This window comes from Amia ocellicauda, chromosome 2 (assembly GCF_036373705.1).
Source record: "Amia ocellicauda isolate fAmiCal2 chromosome 2, fAmiCal2.hap1, whole genome shotgun sequence".
Classification (NCBI taxonomy): Eukaryota; Metazoa; Chordata; class Actinopteri; order Amiiformes; family Amiidae; genus Amia; species Amia ocellicauda.
Window position 1 is genome coordinate 13,526,726 of NC_089851.1, and position 21,727 is coordinate 13,548,452.

Here is a 21,727-nt window from a genome sequence, read left to right on the forward strand (position 1 = left end):
GTAAAAAGCAACTAGTCATATCATCAAAAAAGCAGACCGTGTAGGTATCTGATATTACTTTATTAGTATTATTTTTTTAAATCTTCTTAATTATAAGGTGTTGACATTATTGGTTAATATTATCCCGCAAAAAAAAAAACGTACATACCGGCACTTTTTAAATTACTTTAAGCGCTGTACTAACTTATATTATGCTAAGTTATATTTCCTCTCCATTGGCTGTCATGTCCATTTTGCATTTGCTTTTGACCTGCCTTCTTGATGCTGCAGAGTAGTTTTCTGTTTTCAATAATTAAACAGAAATTCTGTTTTGCACATTATTTCCTCATCAAATACTGTACTATTAATGCACACATAGGTCAATATTGCAGCCATTTGAGAGTTTTAAGAACTGCTTGATTTTGCTATTAGTTTTTTCCTGAGAAATGTCCATTCCTTGGTCCATATACAAAACACACATAATGTTGGTGCATAAAACAGAAAATGTTGTTTAAAATGTTGTTTGAAGTGCCTGTCTGGTTGGAATACATTTTCTCACTTCATGAATTTGTTTTGGGAGTGCTTTACCATCTGCCTTGGTTTAATAACAGCTGTACCATGTACAAATCACAGACCTGTTGTTTGGTACACATTTACTTTAAGGTCTAAATTTGAATTCCCCAGAAAAATCTTTTTGAACTTTTGAACCCATAATGAATTATTTGATCAAATAGAGATTAAAGAATGTGGAATTAAGATCTGGATATTTAATTTAGTATTATGTAGTGGCGGTGTTTCTTACTAATATTAGTAGAAGTAGTAATTATTCTCAATTATACTATTCATACATCTGCTAGTACATTTTTTGTGGGTCTTGAGGTCTCAACTCTTACTGTCTGGTCTTGATCTTGACTTAGACTCAGACCCTTGAAGACTTGGTCTTTACTTGGACTCGGACAGTCCCAGTCCTGGTCTTGACTTGGATTTAGTGGTCTCAGCTACAGCACTGGTGTCGGATATACAGCTGATAGGGTAATGAAAATGGGAACGCTTAATTGGCATGGCTTGTACTCTCTGTAATATATAAAGGTATGGGTAATCAAAATTTGATACTTTTAAGATGAGATGAAAACCAGAGGATTGACAGAACGTGTTTTGTCTGTGCACAAGCAGGACTTATAGTAAAATAAGGTGTATTTGTAAAGAATCCCTCATCTTCCTCATCCTCACTAATACACAATACTATCAAGAAGGCAACCTATGGATGAAGCATTGGTTTTCTAACAGGACAGTGAACCTAAACACACAGCCAGACTCAAACTAAATGACTTACTTGGCATAGGACAACAATACAAATTGATGCACTGAGCTCCCCAATCACCCGAACCTCATCCTACAGAGCTAGAGAAGAGTGTAAAAGGTATTTTTTCTTAGCGGTATGAATATGATCTTGGAAGTGACACACACTAAATACTCAGAAACAGATTGTTAATGTTTTCGTTGTATGATATAGATATTTGTAATAAGGAGATACTGGCATAAAGAACGTTTGCAGACATACATAATCAATACATAATCTGTTGGATTTCATTTGAGATATACAATACCTCTTCACATAAATCCATATTTTTTGTAGTTTATCCATCATTTCTAAGGTATATTTCAAACAACAATTCCAAGAGGACTCATAATTTGCACAGCCTTATACATATATATATATATATTATCACGATAGCACGATTATCAGAAAGGCAAAACCCATAGTGTAATATTCAGTATGGGTTTGACTCCAAGACGAATACAAGGAGATCATTTCTGAGCAATTCAGTTCCTCCTTAAGTATTCAAAAAAATGTTGCCTACTGGACAGTACACAGCAAGCAGAAAGAAGAATAGGTAGGTCTGCTGTAGGCAAGATGGATTACAAACTGCCCTTTAAATATTTAAAGGGAACATCATTTGAAAACCAAAACTAGAGCAAATATTTATCAACCGATTAATTTATGAAGGAGACAAAGCAATACACTCTCTTGCTTGTTTCCATGGTGCTTTGGGAAAGATTTACAAACATGACTCCAGAGTTCCCTCCATTCATTACATTAAACGGTGTCCATATGAGCAAAATATAATGAGAAAAAATACTGGAACCGAAAGATGTTGTGGAAAACACCTATAATTGTATCATTCTTGCTAAGCAGGGTTTGTTGGCAATTTACTTATGTTACATTCATTAAAAAACATGTCAAATAACATGGTGATGTCAGGTCACTGTCACCTGTGATGTATAATAATGCATCGCAATCAGCCAGATTGAACACAGCAAAGATGCATGGAAGAGACGGTTTGAAATGATCTCAATAGGAGGAAGGCGAGGCAGTGACTGAGGCTAAGAGACTGTTTGGTCACTGGGCTGAACTAAAACTCCTAGAGATCAGTGTGCTGATGCAGTGCTCAAAGTAAGGTGGAGCTGTTCTCCGTGACAGGAAATCTCTGACTCATCTGTTCTGTCTTTCAAGACAATTAGTTTTTTTTTTTTATTTATTGCCATTTTTTTAATGAGTCACAACTCATTTATGTACATATTTGTAACTTTATTATGATTAATATTTATTTCTTATCAGACACCCATGTCCAGGGTGACATAAATATCTTGTACTTGAATGTCCATTGTGAGTGCTCATCAGCAGCGATCAGAGGTATTTTGCTTTAGCTAAATGATTGATGGGAGACGTTGTATAATTAGCTAATTGACCATAGTGAGAATGTGGAAGCATGTATTTCTGTATTATGGTGTATCAATCAATTAACCCTTTAAAATATGAGTTTTCTGTGCTGTCAGATAGTTGTCCTCGTGGATCATAAATGGATCATATGTGTCTCTTGTTTATTTTTGTACTGATGATCCTTGGTAAAATATTATTGATAGGCACTTTTAAATTTAAGAAGAATCCAGAAGTCATTCAATTGGTCAACAAATCTGTAAAAATGCAGCTAAAGTTTTGTCAAATACATGCAATGGCTGGAGGTATTCTCACACCAGGATTATGGCGACTCTCTGTAATGTAATTTGGCATTAGGTGTGAGTAATATTAGAATAGGTTTTAAAAATCATTATTATAGATAAAAGACTTTATAACTACAATTGCATAGCCAACATTGCTACATGAACTATCACTGCCTTGCACTCAGAAATGCTGTGATGAATGGCAAAAGCTTCCAGAAAGAAGCAAAATATCTCCTGACACTCATTTTCCCTTACTTAAGAGGACATTGTGTCTGAGTCATGTTTTTATATGCCTTGAATTTCTATAAAATGGACAGTTAGTTACATAAAGAATTTCAGCAACTGCCAATTGCCAAAATGGGGATTACAAAAAGATAAGATACTGCAAAGCCCCTTGCCAGAGACTTTCAAGGCCTGCCTTTGTGTTTTCAGGGGGAAAATACTTGGAAGAGGGAATACTTGGCTTATTCTAATTCATACTCCCCTTAGCTCTCTAGTATGAAAACTCTCCACTGTAATTTCATGTTTTAGAGTTTGATATACCGGTCACCAAATATTGAAAACTGTAATAGTAAAGTGATTATATGCAGTTTATAAATAAGGAATGGTTAATGAAATTACTCTCTGAAGTCTTCAGGTTAATTTAGGCAACTAATTAAACCTCTTGCTTTGGAATAAAATAATCAGGAAACCTAATATATTTAATTCATATCACATTGCTATAAGCTGTTAATTTTATTTCTATGTGCTGCTAACAAAGAAAGCTGAGATATGTTAAACTGGACATGCTTCCCTTGATGACTAATTATATAACAATTCATTTTAGACTTAACACACAGTGTTTAAGGTTATTTCACAAGGGAGAAAAAAGTGAAATTAAAAAAACTGCTCATTTTGCAGTCTTTGGAGCACCAATGGTTCCATATAAGCTGCACAACAATCAGGAGGAGTATATTTTACAACCCTAATTTTTGCAAACATAAATATGCCATAAATTGAGTAGTTCAGACCAAGGGATGGAGCGAAGGGCAGGTGTTTCAATGTGTTTACCACACTTTATTGCTGATAAACTCGAACTTTGACCATCCACCAGGTACAGCTCAATGCATGGGAAGAAATTCATGTTTAGGTTTCTTTTAATGAAAACATTGTATTCTGACAATGCAACTGCAACCCAGTTCAAAACATATCTGTGTGTATCACCTATTTTAACACAAATACCAATACAAAGCCCTCTTGTACTAAAATTAGCATAGTGGAACTGTCTAGCTTTGCCAAAATGTTCCCATGTCTTTGGTGTAAATATCAACATGTCATGTACAAGGCCAAACTAGCAAAGAGTGCTTTGTGTGTGAGGTTGTGTATAGCTTTATAATTGGTATTGTGTGAAATACATATCTCTCCTATGTTAAGTATTCTTGTTTTAATTCTGTTTAATTCAATTCTGTAGTATGTATGTGTCAGTGGCCTGCAATAGCTATATCATGGCTTTTCCTCCTTTGTGTAGTATTTTCCTAAGAAATCAACTGTTGCCAAAAACCTATTATTACTATGAAAACTAACAACAGTTCTCCTGTTTATTCTTAAATAAAGAGTATTAGGATGAGTTTGCTACCTTGAAGTGACTGAGTGAGGCAGGACTAGGTTTTATCCCACCTACATCATTCTTTCTTTGCACTATATTGATAGCTCGTATATATATATATATATATATATATATATATATATATATATATATATATATATATCATCAGATAGCTGTTTAACCTTTTTTAATTTATTAGTTAAATAAGAGATGGTGGGTTGTAAATGATGGTCACTGAATGAGGAGCATTTGTTACCCTATCTAGTTTGAGACTGGAAAAATCACATGAGTCTTGTGACAGAATATGCCCCTATTCAAGCAGAATATTGTCTGAAAAATATTCTCTGCCCAATCAAAGTCCTACAGTAACATTTGCCATTCGGAAGAACACAGCAGGACTTTATACAAACCCTGTGTGATCCTTACCTTTCCTTTGTTAGTTTGGTTGGTGCACAACATTATTTGCTGTACCCTTTGTATTTCCATACAGTAAGAGGCATAGATTCTAAAAACATTATAAGCATGATTTTCAAAAGGGGCAAAATAAGACTTTGGTTGCAAAGTAACTTCTACAACCTTATTCAGGGTCACTTAATATTTTCTTAAAGATATATATCAAGTGTATTATATAACTTATGTACTGTTTATACCTTTAAGATATAAATAAAATAATTTGGTTACACAAAGGCTCTATAAAATCACTTTGTGTGGCAAATGTGTTTTTCTGTTATTATGTAATCCATGTCTAATAGACTGTAGAAATAAATGCGTAAGATGAACACGGCTTTAATGTTGCACAACCAGCTGTGGGAGAACAAACCAATTAAACACCTGAAAACTCATACAAGTGTCTTTCTGAGGTGCAACTTTGAAACCTGGTTCCTAAATTACCTACTAGTAGAAAAGGCCTCTTGTACAACTTGCACATTGTCCAAACAGTGTTTTTTATTCTTTATCTCCTTTCCTCTGCCTAGTTTATAATAATATTGTGTAGATTTGATAATGTGCCTAATACAACAGTTGTAAGCTCTTGGGACTTCCTTTTTCTGATGAAACAATAACTCATTTTGTCACTTAATAGTCAGCTACAGCTTATTTGGTTTCACTTCCATCGTCTGAAAACATTAACTCACTGCCACATAGTACAGTAAAAATATTGTTTGTTTTCATTCCATGTGATTTCCTTAGAAAAGTTGTGTTCTTTATAATATCAAGACCTTTGGGAATGATGCGGAATTTGCATAAAGCTCGACCATGTCATGTGCTTACGTATAATCACACAATTACCTGTAGAAATGATCTCTTTCTTAAACAATCGGCAAATCCTGTATGAAGGCTTTCTTGCTTTCAGAACTAAACAAGAACTAAACTCATCTCCTGCTTGCTACACATCTTAAATCATGCAATGGTAGGGAGATACCATTCTATCAGCCAATCATTTCAGTTCAGTGCTCTTTCTCCAACTGCTTGGCAAATGATCGGTACACAATCATGCACTGAACTCTCAAGGTGGTACACATTTTCACATTGGTGGTCTGCATGTGTACCTGTGTACTACTTATGGGATCCCCTGCCCATAATGTACTGTTCTAGGGATGGCTTTGCTTGGGAAGTACAGCTTGAATCACAGGAAATCCTCCGCTGACTTATGAGATTCCCAATTTAAGGTTTTACGGTGAGGACTCAAAGTTTGAATTTTCTGACTGACATTTGGGGATTATATCTCACTAGGATTGTCTGAATTCAACTGCAGAATCACCCTTTGTAGCTTTATTATTATTATTTATTTGATGAATGTAACAGCAATGGATTAGTATCTGCTGACTTGTAGTACAGTCAATGGCGATTCCTTGAAAGAGTTCAAACAGACAGAACAAACTTTGCCAGACATTTCCTGAGAGGAAATAACTGGATAATGAGTCTTGTGGGCATGTATGTAGCATTACACCTGTATTTGTTTTGGGTCAACCTTGTTAAAATGCTAAAATACAGTAGGTTCATTTATTTTATCCACTGTAGATTGTGCTTGTATGATTCAATGTTCTGCTTAAAGCAACAGAAGAATTCTGATAAATTATCTTTCCTTCTCTATTAAGTAACTGAATAGACAGACAAATTATTTGGGTACAACTTTGCAACAGCCAGTGCAGAAACCATTAAGTACCAAGCTGTAGATACATGCATAAACACACTGCAATTTGATTAAGAAGAACCAAAGCTTCCTATGCTGTAATTTTACAGTTAATTTATAGGAAAATGTACTGGCAGTCAATCAATTTACAGTTTTATTCCCTATTATTACAATCAATGCTGTTTACTGTAAAATGTAATCTACAAATAAGTACTATACAATTTATGACAAATCCATTCAATATTAGTTCATAGTTGATGGTTGTAAAATAACTACTTCAGTCCTATATAAAAAATATTTCTTGTATCCCCTAAATACAGTGACAAAGTGTAATTATAATTGTGTTACTACATATTAGATTTCATTGTCTGTGCTAATACAAAGAAAACTGAACCGAGAGTCCAACATTTTATATTACCTAGGGTTTAACTAACCGAGGACAATGCACCAAAATCCTGGGCTAGTGATCCTTGAGCAACCAGCTGCCACACAGCATTGCCTTATATGGACAAATTGTTCTTATTTCAAGTTTCAAATGCACATAAAATAAGTAATAGTTTCAGAATAAAACTGAAATATTTAAAATATGATTTTGTCCAGTTCTCTGGTATTATGTTGCCAGATAATATAATAATAATTAATATAATAAAGTTAAAATAAATACAATTAATATAATAAAAGCTCTGCCAGGCTAACTGGATCTGAAACACTTATCTACACAAAATCCAAAGTCTAACCCTGTCCCTGACACGAAACCTAACCCTCAGCTTTTCTCCTTTGTCACTCGTAACCCAACTTTAAATTTGACAATATTTTTAAATGCCCTGTACATACTGAAGGCTTAGTATTCTGTGTCTTTATTATTAGATATATGGTTAGACTAGAAGCAAGAAGCATCTCAGTATGTGGTGAAGTGGTATAAAAATATCAGGCTGAAGGTTTCTGTGTCAGCAGTGGGTCTAGGGATGTGTCACATGACAGCCAGAAGGAAGGACAGTAGGAAATGCTGAAAATTTAGGAAGATAGGGCAGGACATTCTGGTTTTGTTTTTTTGTTTTTCTGCTTTTGCTTTGGAATCCATATTTGGATTGTCAGCAGGAAGTTGACTGGTTTGCTGAGGAGATGAAGTGGGATGCAGAAATGAAGGAAATGAAGAAGACTCAGCATCTCCCCCCACAGGAACAGGAAAGACACACCCATGTATTTCTCGGCAGTGACAGTTAAAAACAAATAATGAAACAAATAAAGAAGCAAAGGAAAAAGAGAAACTTGTGTATGTAATGTGTATATGTCAGAATTCAGTTATTGAATATACACTTGATATTTCAGATGTGTGTGTGTGTCGGTTACTGACTGTAAACTTCATTTGATATTAAGACATAATGTAAAAGCATCTATCTGCATATGGTTATATATTCACAATTATAGATGTATATTTACGGGGGATGGTGTTGAGAGAACATTAAACTGTCCCCCCCAATAATGTATGCCCCCCGATATTGACAGCGTCCCTCACATTTCTGAAAATGAAACCTACGCCCCTAATCACAACTTACCAATTAATTAATCATATCTATGAGAGGAAGAAGTTATGAAAGGCACCTTCAGATTAAATTTTCTTGTAACATTACAAATACCCAATAATAAATCAATGATAAGTTGTTATTTTTACCATCGTTTTTAGTTTTGCTGTGTTGCAATGCTAGACTTTAAAGAATTAAATTCAACAATTAAGTAATGCAATAGTAAGATGTGTGGACATGGCTGGGCACACAGTGTTTTCAAAATCCTGAATATGATTAATAATGATTTAATCCAAGGTTATGAAGATTACCTTGTGAATGTGCTGTAGTGTCTGGGAGTGAAACCAAGGTCCTGGCCTTTTTCTATAATAATAGGCTGCCAAAGTCATATTTGATCAAGCAAACACTTCTCTCATTTACAAAACGTAAGACGTGAAGATAAGTACCTTTCATTACAGCAAAGTGATTTGCCAGGGCCAGGAAACTGTTATTTGCCTTGTCTTTGTTCTTTAATTGAGGTACCAGGCCGTTGGTTAGCACAGCACTGGCATTTTATTTTACTCAGCCACACCAAGTCACATTGACAGAAAAGGGGGCATGTATTGTACACATGGAGAGCTTGTTTGCCCAGTGGAAACAACAACCAAAAAAAGAAAACGTGTCAAGTGACAGAGCTTTTTGAAAAGCGGTTCTAAAGTGCACTTTCATTGGAAGACCAGTCACCTTGGTTGTTTGCCTTAGATGTAGTTTAATGGCACCAGCCTCAGTTTATGCAGGCTAGTAATGTTTCTGTTCTGTTCATTCAAGTCTCAGGAGCCACTCAACCACTCCAAGCAACAGCAATAGCAAGACACAAAGAGATGTCAATCAGGTCAACAATAATGCACTGACTTTTCTAACTGGGATTGCTTTTATTTGTGTCCCGTCCTTGCAAGATATTTTATATATAAGTAAAACATCCATTATAGCAGTATTCCCAGATGTGACAATACATACACAAGGTATCCAGACACACAAAATGAATATCAATATATTTCATGCTCCACATTATTAAATATATTTATATTTTTCCATCATAGCTATTTTTCCCCCAAGTATTATTTTGTGACTTTTTATTTGTTTGGTTGTTTATTGCTATATGTATACAAACATGCTCACTCATCAGGGTACAGTTAATCAGTTCAGTACATCCCTTCTAGGTAATACTCACTGTATTACAAAGCTGCTGGGATGTTCTCAGTAGGATGTGACGTAGTATGTGTGACTACGCAGGGCTCAAGTTGAATGCGGTAAGCTATTAGGCTGCATAGGCGAACAAAAATAGGATATCAATGGCTACTGTCATCGAATGTTCCTGTAAGGAGTCTGTTTTCATGCTCTTTGACCACTGGGAAGGAATTCCATAATTCAAAAGTAATGAAAGTGAGTCACTTCTAGCCATTCTGGGATTTTTAAAAACAGCTTCTTCTTCTTAATCAGAAGGAGAGGTCCTTGCAGTGGCATGGAGTCATTCTTTAAATTCCCTTTATACTAGGCTCCTGTCAGTCTTTGTACATATTTTGTTGAAATACTTATCAGAGCCACTTAATATTAATATTGAAGGATTTGCTTTTGTACTAACCTAAATAGATGTGCTTTTGTCATTTGAGTGATATAATCTAAAAACAAGTTGTCCAACCAAATTGTGGACATCAGCACAACATTTGCTTTAATATATATACATATATATATATGACATCACTGTTTATTTCCAGGCATGCGCTTTTAAAAATATTTAAAAGTTGTGGCATTCCAAACTGACATCAAAGGTTTTGCAGGCCTGATGGAAAGCAGCTTGATGTCTGATATCACGCGTGACGTGGAGAAAGCTTTTCTCTAAGTGGTCTGTGAGCTGCCTGAGAGAGAATCTCATCCAGACTGAATTTATTCCAAAAAAAGCACAAGGGGCTTTTGAGGCAATTCACAAGAGCCTTATCTATCTCTACAAGATGTTAAGCATGTCAGTTATGTCTACTAGCCACAAAAAAAAAGATAAATGGGAATGTCACATACAACCTCAGATAGGGAAGTCCATCTCTGTATGACTGTCTGTGTGCAGGTCTGGAAACATTGGAACGGAACGCTCCTACCTTGAGATTGAATGAACACAATTCAGACTCAGTTGAATTCCTCCACCACAACACTGACATAGCTAAGTTGCTAAGAAGTAGTAATACATTATCTATGCAATAAGACTTCAGAATTAATGTCTGATTTATAGAAGAAGAAAAATAATCTCTGTATTTTCTGCCCAACAGGGGGTGCACCATAGTAAAGAGATTGTAACTTAATTTATGTTTCCCCATTCAGAATTAGGGTGCATAGTTATCTATGTAACATGAAGAATTACCCTTGCTTAAGTGAGAGTAGTGTGATGAAATTGTCCCGTTGAATATCCAGTCACTGCCTCACATTCAAAGTCACTCAGTCACTGTCGGAGGACTGCATGTGTAATCAGAAACAGAAATTTGTCCGCAACAAAAAGTAATCAGTAACAAAATTTGTACTGCCTTGCTTGAAACATGCATATTTGTAAATGTATAAATCACCCCAAAATATTCCAGTAACACTGATGGCCTGCAGGAGCCAGAAGGCTGGGAAACAGATTCTGACCCCAAACTGAATTAATCTTGTACATAAGGCAAGCAAGTTTGTATTGCTCCAGTTAAAAAGTTAGATTGCTCCATGATTGAGCAATTGTGAAAGTACAAGTATACAAAACCTTATATCATCTAGGGTATGACTGAACATGTTTCAAAATCTGTGGAAAACTAAATCAATATTAAATCAGTATTAAAGACCAGTAGGTAAGTGAATCATTTATACAGATTCACCTTACTGTCTATCTCTTGCCGAGTCCCAGTTTGTGGAGCAGTAATGTGCTTTTATTTATTTGAAATCCTGCTATGTATTTTTCACACACAGAAAAGGAAGTTGTACCTTAGTGGGGTTGCATCTCTGCCAAATAAGACACTCTGTTGCCCTCCCTAAACATTAACATTATAATAAGAAACAAAAGCCCTATAAAAAGAGTGGTCTTTTTCAGCACATTAAATGTTTGTAGAGAAAGAGAGGCAGGAGGAAATACCGAAATCATGCCCTCTGACTGCCTCATACATTGAGTCACCACTAAATAAACAAGAGCAAAACAAAATTAGACTTTTAAATTATTTTTTTAAATGGCTGCTAGCCAGAGCCTGGTTCATTGACAGGGTCGAACATGTTCCTAAAATGGAAATGTAATCTTGAAGGATTAGCAAATTTTTACTTTATGTCTCAAAGTTTTCGGAGTGAAACTTAACTCCTGAATCATGCAACACATTTAAGTGGATGAAGTATTTTCCCAAACCACCACAATTTAATCCAAGTTTTTAATGGGTTCAAAGTAAGGTCGCAGTCATCTATCCCATGCTGCTAAGAAACAAGTTAAGGCCAGAGTGATTTAAATACATTTCAGTACTTCTGCACCACAGTCATTGCTAGGACATGGTATTTCCACAAGAACAGTACAAAATAAAGTCACACCATTAAAGTAAGAACAAAAGTAGATACAATAATGTTTTTAATTATTCAAATTCTAAAAGATCAATGCACATAATATAATGTTATATATATATATATATATATATATATATATATATATATATATATATATATATATATATATATATATATATATATATATAATGCCAGCTTCACAGTATCTTATTATTCCCTGGGAATGGCAGATGGATTACCAGTAAAGCCAGCATTGCACACAGAATATTTCAATCCATATCGTTATTTCTGTGTTTGTTTCTATACATTTAACTAACAAAGTACACACCCCAAACATATGGAAAAGGCAGAAAAATGTTTTTGTTTTATTTTTAAAAAGGCATAAAAACAAAAATCTGAATAAATTATTAATTTAATTGTTCATCTTCATTTTATTGGCAAGTTAAAAATAGCAATTATAGCTTCCTGGCAGCATGGCACTAACATCGCAGCATAAAGAATGCAGGGCACTGTGGTGCAGACTGTGGGAAATATGGAGGTAGGACTCAACACACCGGTCAGGCAGTGCTTAGGTCAGTGAAATTGTTGTGTAGATTACAAGTCTCAGGGCACTAGAAAAAAATGTAAATTTCAGTATAAAATATATGGAAACCTGTACATTGCATTTGATTTACTTCACATATTAATTGTATTTTAACTTGATGGGTGCTAGGTATATACTGTTAAAATATTGTTTAAGCACTGGTAATGAATACATGTCAATGCAATATTATAGCTAGTTGTCTATAAAGTACTTTCTTGGTCCATATATATAATGCTTTTATTGACCACAGTACTCCATCACATTTTTGGTTTACCTGTTAAATCTATCAGAGGACTGCATGTACAGTGAATGGTCATTGAATGGTGATCAAGAATACAGTTGTTGATATCAAAAATACCAGATCATTCTTGATATCAGAAATTGAATTCTTGATATCAGCAATTATGGATTAAATGTCACAACGGCTTGCCATATGATAGTATGTTAGCTGCAGCAGTATCAAAGCATTATGTCAGTGGGTTAGAATAAGTGATAATACAATCAATGTCTCTGTGTTTGTCAGTCACTGTGCATGTGTGTCTGTGAGTGTGCTGGTTTATGCTTTGCGAATAGACATCAGACCTCCACCACGGCACAATCACTGAGCAGATGAGGACGAGGGTGTCGTTTTCCAGTCATGATTGTCCTTTGCAAATCAATTGAATCCATGTAGCAGAAGATGGAAACGAGGATAAGCATTACTTAATAAGGAATGGACAGAGGTACGATATAGGAACGTTATGTAATTACATTTGAAAATAAGGTTATATGCGATCATTCACTTTGTTTTGTTGCAGTTTAATCTTTAATCTTAATCTTGCAAATCTTCAGGGATGATTGCCTATGTGTGAGTAAGATGCCCTGCTGAGGTATCTGAATGTTGGCATTTTATGAACATTGCACCATTATAAAAATTGTAATCGATTAAAAATCACGTTTTAGTGGATTTCAGGTAAAAACAAACACACAAAATAACTTCTTTTTATGAGACAGAATCACATGCAAAGTTTTATATGTCTGGCATAGATGCTGTGAGAGGAGTTAGTGCTTGTCCGATCATAAGAATAAGAATACAAATTCTGCAAGAAAACAGTACTGTGCCTGTTATAACATGCAGACTAAGACCAATACGTTGTCATAACCAGACAAATATATAATAATATCTATAGTGAGGGAAAAAAGTATTTGATCCCCTGCTGATTTTGTACGTTTGCCCACTGACAAAGAAATGATCAGTCTATAATTTTAATGGTAGGTGTATTTTAACAGTGAGAGACAGAATAACAACAAAAAGATCCAGAAAAACGCGTTTCAAAAAAGTTATAAATTGATTTGCATGTTAATGAGGGAAATAAGTATTTGATCCCCTATCAATCAGCAAGATTTCTGGCTCCCAGGTGTCTTTTATACAGGTAACGAGCTGAGATTAGGAATCAAAATGTGTGTATATCAAAATGTGTTAAAGGGCATGTCATAGGGGGCACTGTGCCATTGAATGTGATTTCCTGTTTGTTATGTAAGATGTTTTCAAGCATCCTGACACAGAAATGGCTCTCTGGGTGAATTCCAGACATTAATTTGTCAGCATAGAGTTGACATTTAGAGAATGCAAGAAGGCGCAAGGGCAAGGCAAAATAAATATAATAAGACAAGCTACAAAAGTGTAAGTATGTGTAACAAAATGTAGATTTCTATGAGGAGACGCAAAAAGTGAAGAAATGGCTTATGAAGTTATGCATCTACATATCGACTAATTACATATGAATAGTTACAATGTCTGTAATTAGTGCTAATGCATAGTTTATTCATTGGATATTACTGCTGTGTCCATAGATGAGCATATGCCTGTACGATTTAAAATAAATATGAACTGTTCACCATATTTCACTCCACACTGTTCCCCATACACATCCCTTGTTGTTTATGTACTGTTTTTCCCCCTGCTTTACCAGTCTCCCTTACTTGACCCGTGGGGTCTTCTTGGTACCAAGCAGAAGTGTTGTACAAATGTGAAGGAAGGAGAAACGGAAGCAAAAGGAGGAAAGCAGTTCTTGCACGTTGTGAAATCCTAGCAGAGCATTCTTCCCCATAGCTGTTCTTTTTCTTTTTTCCATGGTCATAGTGGGTGTGTGTTGTCAAGAAGTGTATTTTGGACTGGGGAAAGCATCAGTCACTGGCTGGTATCAGCCCTCTGGCTCCAGCACGGCGCAACAGGCACAGCACAGAGGGAGGCTCTCTGGGGTCAAGTACAGGTTGCTCAGTCTGGAGGGGTGCTGCATGGTCACTCCTCCCGCGCTCGTTCAGTGCAGGGAATGTTAGGGCTACTCTAGCTTTGTGGTATGTCTGTATAAACATCATTAGCCTTCAAGGCCTGACACACAATAAATTTCCATTTAAAGTTACAAATTGCCATGTGCTACAATGATGATAACATATAGAGAGATTTTTAAAAGCAATGTGCACTGTCATAAACGGTTTTCCCGAGCACTTTGAAGTTTAATACGGCACTGCAGCCACTGTTCATTTCCCACTGTAGGTAACTCATAAAAAAGAAAGAATGCTGATTAAAACAACAACAAAACAAAACAAAAAAAACTCCTGACCCATATAAATCATTTGTGATGTAATGTGGGATACAGTGGAGGAGTAGTCTGAATTCAAAAGCTAGGCTTCAGTCCAGGGGAATAATTTTAAAATTTTCATGTTTTCGAAATATGAGTCCATTACAACCGCTGTGTCTTATCATGTTTTAAAACCTTAAAAATCTTTTTTGGCATCTTATTTCATAAAAAATTGAAGTGTTACTTCAGTGATGTCATTATGCAATACTTGATCTTTATTTTTACTATGTGTGTGTGTATGTGTGCATGTGTATATGGGCATTGTATTCTAGAACTAAACAAATAACTGGGAGAAATTATAGTGGAGTTAATTTTATTGTGCAATTTATGCAAAGTAACAATCTACACATTGGGTGGACGAGATCAGCAGATGTGGTGTGTAGGATAGAGCCCATTCCTGGCACAGAATCTCTGTGAGAAAGTCCTGGAAATGTGGTCAGTTGGAAGTAATTTGCATGTATCAGTTGGGAATGAGTGTGCTTATTGCAGTTCATGTCCAAGGACTGCTAGGATCAAGACTTGGCTTTGTAGACTATAGATTCTTTGGTGTGGGTTGTAAGTTAGGTTTCATTGCAACAGAATATCAATCTAATGCATCAAGATTCTCCAAGAAGCACTTTTAGCATATAAATGTAGAATTGGATTTCCCAATTTGCAATCCCCCATTACTGAACTTGGTAGAGCTTTCGTGACACATCTGGAAGGACGAGGGAAAGCATACATTCTCTGGTACACCTGCTGTCAGAGTAATTCTATAATTTTTTGCACTGCAAACCAGCTTGCCTGCGGTCCATCTATGGCACCAGTTTTCACACAGATGGTCAAGCTAACACCCTGAACCTTCAGGTGAAAGAGACCACAGGAGTCGATTGTGTGTGGAGGATTCGGTTTTCCACAGACGCCTTACACCCACGCTCCCATGGTGACACTTAGTACGTTGTGCACAGACCTCTGAGAAATCCCTGCCAAAGCCAGCATTTGAAACCTTGCAGATTTCTATAATTAATATGTGCCACCCACTGGCCCTAAGAGGCCTGTTTGTGCCAATGGTTATCTGTTTACAGGTGGCCGTATTTTGTTGTGATGACTGTGCCCCCGTTTTCATTGCATTAACTAATGCATAGATCGCTGAAATTATGCACAGAATGTGTAATCACATTGTTGCAAAAAGTACCAGTAATTATTTGCCAAATTCATATATAAGCAGTGCTATGTAAGATTTCAAAACAAAACTGTGTTCTTTTCAAAACTGGGCATCTATTTACTTACCATGTGTTTAGATTATCTCTCGCTGTGTTTATATACAGTACATGCTATAGCTGAACCATCAATTATGTACATAATTTAATTAAATGTAAGTCTTTGAAAGCTCTTTCTAAGTACAGAGACAGAAAACCCTGCACAATGTCCTTGATCGCTTTATCTATTGGCCAACCACGTGGTCCTCTGGCTATAGCAGCCAATTAATTACAGACGCACTTTTAAAATTTCCTGTTTTTCCTCCTTAATTAGCTAATCTGTGTTGTGCTTTAAAGGGAGGAAATACCTAGAAATAGTTCCCAATTTCAGCACATTCAATTATTTTGTACCAAGAGCAGATTGCATCAGGTTGAGTTAATGTAAAGATCAACAATGTTTGATCACAAGGAAATTATGTCTGTCATTTCTTCCTGTTTTAGAAGCAATAATGTGGGAATAAAGGGGAAAAAAGTGCTTATAGTAGTCACAACTGATGGCCTAGTTAGCAAGTACGTGCGTAGGCTCAGGCCTGTCTAACATTTGTCTTGACTTGTACTGTTTATTATTATACTTGGACACATAGTTATTTTATGTTTAACAAACCGGTCAGTGATGAATGGAGCGTATGCTTCTTTTTTTTATTATTTATGTTTAAATGCTTTTTTTTCTGGTAATGATTTTAATTATTTGTATGTGTTACTAATGCTGTTTGTTTGAGCCCTGTAGTTACCCAGAACTCCAGCCTTAATCATCCTGTAATGATCCACACATTACCAGACTTCACTGTTTTGCAGTAATTCAAGGAGCAATTTCCCAACGCTCTGAAAGTAACTGAAGTCTTGAAAAGGTGTATCCCTGTTGTTTTACACAGTTTTTGCTATGCTTTTATTCCATTCTTCATGTAATAATTTTCTTTTTGGTTTGCTTGATCTTTTTTAAATGTGTGGAAAAGCATTCTGTATTATAATTATTATTAACATAAATAAAACAAATGCATGAATTTAGTCATCACTATTAAATGAATTATTGTTAAAATGCAATACAAATTCAAAAGTGAATATCCTGTATAATAAACACATACTAAGCAGTCTTTATCATTGTATTACATTACACAGATATACTGAATTTAACTGATAATGTGCAAATTCAGAAACTAAACCTGAAAAGGATAAGCTTTTAATCTAAATTTGTATTTTATAGTCAAACAATGTTGTTTAAAAACAAAATACAAGAAAGTATGTATAAACGGACTTTTAACCCAGCCAAAAGTGCTACTGTACATGTAAAGTTTTTTAATTAATTGAATCCTTAAGAACGCAGTGTTCTGTATTGAATAAGACTGACAAAAATATATTGTCCCAAATTACCAGGCCTCAGTCATATATGTCACACTGGGTTTCAACGATATAATAATAATAATAATAATAATAATAATAATAATAATAATAATAATAATAATAATAATAATAATAATAATAATATTACAATACTGTGGTATTCAGTCAGTTGCTGTAATTGACAGATTTGAAAGACGAGTACCAGAGAGCACCCTTGAGTCTAGCCTGTCCGTCAAGTCCTCAATCTAACAACCTGAAGACAAACTGAACATTACTGCACAAAGTTTCCCGCTCAGAGAAAACTGAACCTGAAGCTCAACACAAAATATATTATTTTTAACATACATGTCACTGAATTATTAATACAAATGAAGACTAAATCTCAAATTACTTTTCATCAACTTGTGCTTTTGTCCTTTTCTCTCACAGAAAAGTAGTTGGTGCTGTGTATAAAATGACAGATCATTTTGAGGATATGTATTGTCACAGTTCATTGATACGCTCATACTTAGTGACTTAATAGGTTTTGCCATATGTAAGTATGCCTAGTACTGAGGGAGACTAGAGAGCAGAGAGTGAGAGAGCGAGAAAAAGAGCGATTCTGAGCTGAGGGCTACAGCATCACAGCAGCAGTCAAAGAAGCAGCAGCCACCACAGCCAATAATCTGTCAGCCCCTCAGTAAACAAGCACCTTATCACATCACTAACATTTATTTAACCCTTTTCTCCAGCACATGTAACAGAAAAGGAAGGTGGCCAGGGGGAGAACAGTTCCTAGAGCCGTCTGGCAGAAATGTCAAATTTCCTGTACATTACACCCAATCTGTAATGTGTCAAAATCCCCTGCTCTCTGCCCCTCGAATAAAGCACTGGAGCCTAGCTCACTCTGCCGACTGCGCCGGAGACCAGATCTGCCCCCCGTCTGACACCTCTTAGTCTTCCCACAGTCCCACAGAGTTGTATTCCCTTGTCTTTCTGTTCCTTTCTCCCTTCCCTATTTTATGGTGTCTGTTCGCTGGAAATATTTTATAACTCTGGGTCAAAGACTTACAGTCTGACTTCACCATAAAATACAGCTTGGTGAGGTATTACACTGCTCTCCAGCCCCCACTGTATCCGTGATCCCTCTTTGGGACTGTGTGCCGAGTTTTCTCCCACACATCGGTCCAGCCTTCTTGTTTTTTCAAATTTATTATTTCAAAGGAAAACACTACAAAGACCAAAATAAATAGTCTGCGTGAGCTCTAGATCTTTTGTTCGCACTGAGATAGCTCTGAAAGTACGCCTTTTAAAGAGGAAACTGGAAACCTCTTGGAGTCTGGAAAGTATCATTCATGCTGTTTTAACCGTTAGCACAATGAAGGTCTAGATGGACTGATCTAATCTAAAGAGGATCTCAAAGCTACCTACCAATTCACTGATTAAAAAAGGCCCACCCTGAAGGAAAGGTTAATTACATTAATTCATATCTGTGGTGCGCGATGCTTTATATAAATGAGATTATTTTTCAGAAATGTTTAAAATGCAAATAAACTACTGGAATTTTGAATTAACTGGTTTCAATAATAATAATAATAATAATAATAATAATAATAATAATAATAATAATAATAATACAAGTTTCATTGTTTAGTTTTTTTTAAATGATCTAATGACCTTTACCTTTATTGCAAACAAAATACTTGCCTTGTACAGTAGAAAATAAATAATACAACTGCTGAGTCAAAGACCTGAGTTCATTTGAATTCCTACACTGAGGAATGCTGGAGCATGAGAACCTCAGAGAAACATTTCTGTTGGCCTAGACTTGCAGTGTCCCTGTGAAAATGCAATGCGCTGAAAACTGAATTCATTTTGACTACTGTGTCTGTAACCTTGAGACACTGAACAACTTCAGTTTAACTTGCAGTTTTACAGTTCTCTTTTTTCCAATATACTTTTTTTACAAAACAATTAGTGGCAACTTCAGACAAGCTGTGGTTTAAGTTTAGGCCCATTACAGGCATATTCTATGCATACACTGGGAGGCTTACTTCTGTGTCATCTGAAATGAACCAGACCTGAAGCCAATGTCCCAGTCTGTGGATTTGTGTTTTGAACATAAGCAGTCTCGCCAGGGCTGGTCTTGTCTGTTATTCTCTTATAGTAAGACTTGCTTTCTGTGATAAGACTGAAGTTATGATTTTATTAAAATATCTATCTGTCTATCTATTGATCTGTCTACCTACCTACCTAACTATCTACAATATATTGTTGTTACTGTTGTAGCATGTCTGGACTATGAGAGGAAGGTGGGCTGGTTGGCCGCAATAACACTGATTTGCAATAGAGCTTCTCCCTCTCTGCCCTTTTCTTAATCTTATGTAGTAAAGACCCAAATGGCATTGGCTATTAAAATTGGCTATAAAGTTGGCCCAACATTGGTTTATGGTTGGCTTGGTTAACAAGTGGTCGGTTGTCATGCTAACCATGGTCCAACATTGGCCCAATGAGTACAATTATGTTGGCCCACAGTTATCAGTTATCTATGTTGGGCCAACCAAACTGCCAACTTAAATCCAATGTTGGCCCAACCTAAAATTGCTATCTGGGGAATATTTTTCCCAGGTGTCAAACATATTTGAAACTGTAAGTACTGAAAACCTAAAAGCTGAATTGTATAAAAATGTACATGTGTCAACAAATTGTACTACAGCAGGTTCTCTGTAAATTTTATGTTGGGGTAAATTACTAGGAATCATTTTAATTGCTACATACAAGACAAAAAAACAAGACAGATCTTAAACCAATTTCACTCAGCTGTAAAGTAAGAATTCTTTCAAAAATAGACATGTTAATAGATTATTATATATATTAATATATCAATTAACTAAATGCAAAGTGAGTGAACAGAAGAAAAATCTACATCAAATCAATATTTGGTGTAACCACCCTTTGCCTTCAATTCTTCTAGGTACACTTGCACACAGTTTTTGAAGGAACTCGGCAGGTAGGTTGGCCCAAACATCTTGAGAACTAACCACAGTTCTTCTGTGGATTTAGGCAGCCTCAGTTGCTTCTCTCTCTTCATGTAATCCCAGACAGACTCGATGATGTTGAGATCAGGGCTCTGTGGGGGCCATACCATCACTTCCAGGACTCTTGTTCTTCTTTACGCTGAAGATAGTTCTTAATGACTGTCGCTGTATGTTTGGGGTCGTTGTCATGCTGCACAATAAATTTGGGGCCAATCAGATGCCTCCCTGATGGTATTGCATGATGGATAAGTATCTAAGTATCTATAAGACCATTAATTCTGACCAAAGCCGCAACTCCATTTGCAGAAATGCAGCCCCAAACTTGCAAGGAACCTCCACCATGCCTCACTGTTGCCTGCAGACATTCATTCGTGTACCGCTCTTCAGCCCTTCCAGAACTGCCTTCTGCTACAGCCAGATATTTCAGATTTGGACTCATCAGTTCAGAGCACCTGCTGCCATTTTTCTGCACCCCAGTTCCAGTGTTTTCATGCATAGTTCAGTCACTTGGCCTTATTGCCATGTTGGAGGTATGGCTTTTTGGCCACAAATCTTCCATGAAGGCCACTTCTGACCAGACTTCTCCGGACAGTAGATGGGTGTACCAGGGTCCCACTGTTTTCTGCCAATTCTGAGCTGGTGGCCCTGCTGGACATCTTCCGATTGTGAAGGGAAGTAAGCATGATGCGTCTTTCATCTGCTGCAGTAAGTTTCATTGGCCGACCACTGTGTCCACGGTCCTCAATGTTGCCAGTTTTTTTGTACGTCTTCAAAAGAGCTTGGACAACACATCTGGAAACCCCAGTCTGCCTTGAAATGTCTGCCTGGGAGAGACCTTGCAGTATAACTACCTTGTGTCTTGTTGCTGTGCTCAGTCTTGCCATGGTGTATGATTTTTGACAGTCAACTGTCTTCAGCAACCTCACCTTGTTAGCTGGGTTTGGCTGTTCCTCACCCAGTTTTATTCCTCCTACACAGCTGTTTCTGTTTCAGTTAATGATTGTTTCAACCTACATATTGAATTGATGATCATTAGCACTTGTTTGGTATAATTGTTTAATCATACACCTGACTATATGCATACAAAATCCCTGACTTTGTGCAAGTGAACCTAGAAGAATTGATGCTGTTTTGAAGGCAAAGGGTGGTCACACCAAATATGGATTTGCATT